The following is a 7,836-nucleotide window of genomic DNA, read 5'->3' on the forward strand; positions in this document are numbered from 1 at the left end:
GCAGCAGAGGCCAACGACCTCCCCGAGGCAGAGATGCCTCGAGGGCGAAGGCCTCACATGCACAGCCACATGTGGAGCATAAACACATGTGGAGCATAGACAGCAAGGTGGCAGAGGGTAAGGGGTTTTATAGGGAAACAGAGAGGGCAGGGACAGCACACAGGCCCAGTGACCTCTGGGTACAGGGGAGGTACAGGGGCGGAGTTAGGAGTACAGGAACCAATAGGGGAAACCCAAGGGAGTGGCCAGGGCCACGTGGGGTTAAGGTACAGGAACCAATAGGGAAAACTGGGGGCGTGGCTAGGACTATGTGGAGTAGGGAAGGCAGGACAATAGGTGACAAGTACAGTTGTTAAGAAAGGGGTGTGGGGAACTTGCAGCCATTATCCCAATACTTAGGGACATGGTTTAGCGGTGTGCTTGGTAATGATTGGATACAATGATCTGAAAAGTCTTTTTCAACCTAGATAATTCCACGATTCTTTAAATGCAGTAATGTTTGCAATACTACCTGGAAGCAGTGAAATCTCACGCTGGCCAGTGTAGCGATACAACTTCCTGTGAAGAAAGATTTGCATTTTACTTCTTAAGTTCTACATTTTGCATCATGTCCATCCATATATTCTCTGTCATTGTGACACAGTCCTGGAACAAACTTAGCAAAATAGCTGATTTTAAAAAAATTCTGTGTAGTACTTTATCTGCAGGTTTCTACTACTGTTTTCTACTGTTTTAGAGGAAGTTTCTCTCTTATTTTAAGAGAGTACATCCCACAGGGAAATGTTTTGTTAAAGTGGGAAAGGAATTACATTAACAAATCTTCTCAAAACAGAGACTATCCACCTCCAGAGGCCTCTCTAGTCCAGAGGCCAGCTCCTGCAGACACTGGGCTTTGTGCTGAGGGCTGTCAGAAAGATAAATACAGGATCTGCCCTTTGTTAAATGGAGGGCATCCAAGGGAAAAAGTAGAGATGTGTGGCATCGCAGCCTCGTGTTTCAGGGACAGACACCCGACGCAGCACAGAGGGGAGCTGTCTGGAGCCGAGACACGCCGGGGCACATGTGGTGACAAGGCACTGTGGCAGGCTGTGGCGCTCGGGGGTGCGAGTCGTCGTGGAGGCGCGGTGAACAAAGAAGTGCAGGATCGCAATCTGGGCTTCCAGGGGAGTTTATTAGGATCCACGGGCAGAGGGAGAAGGAAGGTGAAGAGGGGCGGAAAGCGAGGGGTGAGGAAGGGGCAAGGAACCAGAGACTGTGAATGCTGAACAAAGGGATGCAGAGGGTTAAAAGGAGAGGGAAGAGGGGAGTAGCTCCGAAGAGCCAACCAGAGAAAGCTAGAGGGAGGAGATAAGGAGGGGAAAAGGGGTTATAACCAATAGGTACAAAGCAGGGGAGGATACAAACTCAGAAAACCAATAAGACATTAAGCTAGGGAGAAATTTCTAGAACATAAACCATATACAGAATGGGGGTGGGGGAGAGCACAGGACCAATGATCTCATGCTAATATGCATACCCTAAATCCTGCTAGCACACTGCAACAGAGATGTTAGCCTTAGTAAGGCAGTCCTACAATTCCTTTTGCCAGTGAACTAATGCACGATCATCTTATTTGCAGTCGCACTACTTCACATCATTTATACTTAGGAGCACAAACAAAGGAATTCACAAAAGAAATGAGCTAATGCTGTCATCTGGGATTTAGTATAGTGAAAGCATATCCAAATATCTTTGCTATTTTAGATACTCAAGGCTATGAAGCAATAGCTCTTGTCTTTCTTTATGATTAGAAAATTCCTCTGCATCAAGATATTTAAAAAAGAACAGCAAAGAAAGAAAAAATAGACTGAATATTGGGATCTTAATTTGTTACTGAGTGACAAATAGCTTTTATAGGAAAATGGTGGAAGCATTCTGTGCAAAGAATGCTTTCCAGAACATTATGCCAATGAAAACAGTGTTGACATGTTAGCATTTACCTTAGTGTGCATTTGTTTTAAATCTTCTTTCCTAACTGCAATTATGTATATCTTTTCATTCATCAATGTAAATCATCCTTGAGGTACACACAGCATATTTTTGCATAGAAGAATATCATATACTTCCTATATAACAGCACAATATAACAGAACAAAGACACTGATCTAATAACCATTGAACTCCACCCACTATTGGATGACCCAGAGACAGTCTGTCCCAGGTGAAGAAGGAAACCATACTTAACTATGTGATCTACTACATATGTGACTAAAGTTAATATAATAAATACTTTTTTCTCTTTCCTCTATGTGTTTTTTTCTTTTCATTACTGAAACTTACAATAACATACCTCAAATGTGCAATGGAATAACACAATAAGTTCCTAGCAGTTCTTTCAAAGTTTCCAGCAATTCTTTGTGATTGCTGTGATAATTTCCTTATTCCTCTTGCATCTTCCCTTTTACTGTACCTATTAATTGTATAATTCAAATGTGCGCCCTCACTAGTGCACAATTTATTATATTCCTAAATTGGCAGCATTTGCATAATTCGTATTTAATTTATACCAATGTATAGCTTACAACTAGCAATCTTCAAAGCTTTTGCAGGTGCTTTATTTTTACTGACAAAGGGATTTTACCACTGACATGTGAGAAAGTGAAATTTACAGCTGAACTCTGTTTTCCTGACCCACGTGAATCAGTAAAATATAACAGTTTTGTCAGATAACTGGTTCTTCATCACTGTTAATCATAGCTGGAAAACCTTGTTGACACATTGACTAGAAAGTTATATGGAAAAAATCATGTGGGTGGAGGAATCAGAGTTTTTTAGTGAGCTACAAAACCTTATTCAAATGTTGACAATATAAGTGCATGCAAGTCCAGTGCACAGCTACAAATTCATTGCAAGATTCCTTTTAATTTCTTGGAATCAGAGTAGTTCAGTCATTTCACAATGAATTCAGTAGAGAATTTTTAAAAGGGAGTCCTTTTGAACCTGAAATATACCTGCACATATATCTATATATACACCTGACTTTTTAGCTGTTGTAATCCCTTAAAATCCTTCCCAGCTGGAGCACAGAAAGCTTAGGTCTAGGCAAAATAATATGATGAACAGATTTTTGGTGCTGTCGAGGCATATCCTGCTTTTCTCTTCAGATGTATTTCTCCATAATATCAGTAACACATTCATTTGAAAGCTGGTTTTGATTCCCAGCTGCAGTTCTCTGCTTTGCTGGCTCAGCTGATTTTAGGCACCAGGAAACTAAGAAGGTGCTATAAACCTCATGACGCTTCTCTCAAAAACTTCTCATCAGCACATTCTTCAGCTGTTTTTATTGCATTGTTCTCAAACTGAAGTGGTACTGTAAGTCAGCTGTGGTACACAGAAGGAATTACTTTCACTGGATTATGTACAGAAGACTGAAATAAGGAAAATTTTAAAGAGGAGATGTACAGTTTCCTTGGACAAAGCCATAGATAGTTATCCAGTGAGATTCCACCAAAATATTTAGGAAGTCCTTTGTGATTTTCTTTTGAGAGAATATTTTCAGGAGGCAGAGTATTGGAAATTCTACCTAGCCATCTTTTTTTTTATTATTATTCTTACTGAAGTGGATCTCAGAATTGCACTTCCTTATCAGCCATACAAACAGCTGTAACACTCTCCTTATTAGGAGTCCAAGATGTAAAAATTGCAAGCTCCTTTAGTTCTACTCTCAGGACTAGTTGCTTGCTTGAGAGGGATTTGCATTCTTAGTCCGATTTTTATTTGCATTAACTTGTCACATGTTCTGCTTCCACAAGAGAAAATTCTGAAACTTGCTTCCTTCTTGTGTTAACATCCAGGCCCACTTCTCATATGGCCAGCATGAATAGAAAAGTAGTAGACACAAAACACTAAAATACTCATATGCTTCACTAAACAGGAATGGACTTAAATGTCTGGGTAAATACTCTGATGACTTAAAATCTTAAAATATTCTCTGATTTTATCAACTGTTTCTAGTGGTAGCAAACAAAATTAATTTTTCAGAGAACTCAGAAAATATTTTCCATCACTAAATTTAGCCATTATGCCTTTTAACCACCTCTGTTCAAATGGAAGCCACAACTTGGACTCTGGACTTGCTATTAGCTGTGTGTGGTCTACCACATAGGTCCACTTAGCTACAGTCCTTACTCACTCCCTTTTTTCCTGCTTTGCAGTAAGCAACAGAACTGTGTATCTCTTGTAATGTATCTCTTGTATGATTTCTATTTACTCATGCTTTCTGGAAGGAAAAGTGTTCTGGCAGGGTTTCAGCTTTAGGATTAGGGAAGCTATTATGTATTTACATTAGAAAAGGCAGAGTAGAAGAGGAGATTGGAACAGGAAGAAGCTTCTGAGGAACAAGAACTGGTGACCCTGCAAGAGTTCTAGGTCTGTTTGAAACACAAGAAAGTTCTAAGAGATGAGCTTTATCCTGTTTACAATGCACTGTCCATAGAAAAAGAGTAGATGTCATAATCAAAGAATGGTTTGGGTTGGAAGGTACCTTAAAGAACGTCTCATTACAATCCCCGTGCTGTTGCTGGACACAACTTCCACTAGACCAGGTTTCTCATAGCCCCATTCAGTCTGGCTTTGAACACTTCCAGGGATAGGGCAGCCCAGACTTCTCTGAGCAACTTGTTCCTGTGCCTCATCAGCCTCACAGTAAACAATTTATTTTTAATAGCTAAACTAAAGGTGCCCTCTTTCAGTTTAAAGTAATTCACCCTTGTCCTATCACTACACACCCTTGTAAAAAGTCTATCTCCATCTTTCTTGTAGTCCCCCTTTAGGTACAGGATCCATCTCAAACTTCTTCACAGATCGTATAAGAGAAATTTGAGCCTGAGCTGAAATTCCATGGGTAATCTCTGCAGCTTGGTGGATCCCAGGTAGGCAGTGTGGCTATGAAGATTTGTTCCATTCTTCTCTATTAGCTGGGGTTTCCTAAGTGCTGTAGGCATCATGCTCAGGTTTATGACACAGCTATAGTCTAGCCAAGAGGTGATGAAGGTTATCAGCAGTAATAGAGACTCAGTCATCACCCACCGGTCTCTGGGCCAATGGAGATGATGTGAAACATCATTACTCAACAAATGGCGAGATGTGAGAGCTTAGTGAAGGATTCAAGAGAAGGAAACCTTTGATCAGGTCTGTTAGCTTGGGTCACCAGTTAGTCCAACTGACAGGAGAGTTTTACTGTCTTCCTCCACAGAGTTACAGGTCCACCCCAGTGAGCAGTGGGGGAAACATTCACAAAGCAGTTTAAAATAACCTACTTAATGCCAGAGCTCACTGTCATGAAAATTCAAATTCAGAAGTTTCCAAAACTGCATTTATAATTGTACTTAGTTAACTTGCTTGTGGCTTTGATTCGCATCCTGGTTTTGATACACTGATTTTTAAAGAAAATTAATATGTCTGCTCTGGTGAGCAGCTCTGGGGAGACTCTGACTGTGTCTTCTTGGTGACTCTCCTTTAGGCAGTGAAGGATTTGATGCCCATTGACCTATTCTACCTGGTGAGCAATCTCACACCGTTTTCCAGCATCCCAAATATTTATGTGGCCCTCTGAGTTTTTTCAGCTTGCCAGTATCTTTCAGGCACTGGGGGAGCTGTGGCTGGAATTTTCTATTTTTGAAATGTCTAGAGCACATTTGTTCTGCTTTTCAAGATTCTGTTGTAATCTTTTGGCCTGTGATATTTTGCACCATGTTTCCATCACTTGAAGAATGTAAGGGGAGAAAAATGCTTTGAAAAAAACAGAGATATGTGGGGCTCTTTTTCCAAAGGACACATTTTAATGAGGTTACTTGAAAAGTATAATTCACAAATCAGCCTGCCAGTGTACAGAAATGTGCATCTCCACAGCTGTTACAGTTTGCTTTATTTTGGCTACTCCTTTGATATGTCCAATGTTAATAATGAGCCTGATGAAATACTAGGAAAAACAGCACACATAATCCAGATAACTCTATTTGGAGACACACAGAATTTATTATAGCCCACAGAGGGGCTTTTTAAAGATATGTGAAAATAACAGAACTCAGTAGAATTAAATGCTCCCACCTTGCAGTGGAAACAAAAGGTTAAAGTTTTACCCAAATCTGAATTTCCCAAGGTGCATCAGAGTTAAGAAAATATTTCTGTAATGTTTCTCCTAGCCACTGTTTTTCCTCTAAAAAATAACCATTTGTAATAATAAATGGACCAGGAACTCATCAATGCATTCAGGGTCAAGATTAATCTGATTTCCACAGAGCTCAAACAAAGAATTTAAGCCAGCTGGAAAAGCAAGTAAAGAAAATATTTTTAATGGCAAATTGAGGTCATTTAATGCTTCCATTGTTGTACCATGGAATTATTGGACCTGTTTCCAACCTCGCTTTCTCTCTGAGAATGTCTCTAACACATCAGTTGGAGACAGAGCTGTCCTACATTGTCTGTTGGCATACAGTGAAGATTAACAGGAAGAACAAGACTCCTGTACTGAAGTTAGCAAGAGGCCATAGTGAAGAAATTACTTCACAGGATATTTAGAGTAATAGATTTCTGCTGCAAGGTGAAAGTAATTCTACTTGCCAGAGTCTGTATTTAGACAGCTTTGAAAGTAGCTGTAAGATGTGGGTGTCTTTCTGCTAAACCTTTAATGTAGCAGAGTTCAAATATCAACCATTTGAGAGCTAAAGATCACAGTCTATGATGTCTCTCAGCTGATAGCACTGATATTATCTTATATTTTTCTAGTGGTTAGAGCCTTCTGTCATGCATAGATGTTAGCAATTTTCTAAATTATATTTAGACATGCTTACAGTATTCACACCAGTGACAGACAGTGAAGCCATGTTCTCCTTTTTCTCATTAAACAGTCAAAACAATCAAACCCACAACTTTTCTGACTTCCAGGGCTGCAGGATTTTTCAGATACACAGAGTTATTGCATTGAGGTGTAGCTCATCCGAGTCTTTGCTTAGAACCACAGAATCACAGAATGGTTTGGGTTGGAAGGGACCTTAGAGACAATCTGGTTCTGACTCTCCTGCCACGGGCAGGGACACCTTTCACTTGACCAAGTTACTCAGGGTTACCCCCAGTGTGGCCTTGAACAGCCAGTGAATGATTACTCACTGGTGGTTTGAATGCCTCACCAAAAATAACTAAGGGTGTTTTTTACTCAGTATAGAAAAACTCTAGGTAACTGTATTTATAACCTTGGCATGAATCATACTTGGTAGTCCAGCCCTACATGTATCCATGTACTTCTTCATTTTGCAATATCTTCTCTCAAGTATTTGTCTCTGTTATGACAGCTTCATTTTACTGGAAGCAGTACCTTTATTTAATTTAACACCACTGAAAAGGGAAAAAATGGTGTCCAAAGAGAACATACTGTGTGACATAATGCAATTTTAAAAATCCATTGGGAAATGATAAGTTATTTACATAGTTACGCTGTCTATAGCAATGCAAATTTGAACTCTCAGGATATGTAGTTTCATTCCTTCTTTCTTCTTCCTTTTCCCAGGTCAGGTCTGATCCTTCTGATCTTCAGCCACGAGGTATGTTCACTCTACTTAACAAAAACAGGAAAAAACCTTATCATACCTTGGCTAAAACAGCAGGTAAGTCAATATCTCAGCTTTTACAATTGAAGGTAGCAGGCTTGTTTCAGAACTAAATGACTGAACTCTTATTGACAATAAAATTGAAAAGCTAAGTCAGCTGTCTCAGCTGTTATTTTACACCTAACTAGCCACATCACACTCTTTGCTAGGATGTAAATGTTATAAAAAAGCCCACAGCTCCAAAAAAATATTG

General features: G+C 39.8%; 1 long non-coding RNA gene across 1 annotated transcript; it reads left to right on the forward strand.

Moving 5' to 3' along the window:
- Positions 1–4,557: 4,557 nt before the first annotated feature.
- On the forward strand, positions 4,558–7,629 carry LOC146440117 (uncharacterized). The gene is made up of 3 exons (XR_014851358.1): positions 4,558–4,683; positions 4,801–4,910; positions 7,544–7,629. It is a non-coding gene; the product is annotated as an uncharacterized LOC146440117 (long non-coding RNA).
- The last annotated feature ends 207 nt before the right edge of the window (positions 7,630–7,836 follow it).

This window comes from Lichenostomus cassidix, chromosome 3 (assembly GCF_008360975.1).
Source record: "Lichenostomus cassidix isolate B80296 chromosome 3, HeHo_3.0, whole genome shotgun sequence".
Lineage (NCBI taxonomy): Eukaryota > Metazoa > Chordata > Aves > Passeriformes > Meliphagidae > Lichenostomus > Lichenostomus cassidix.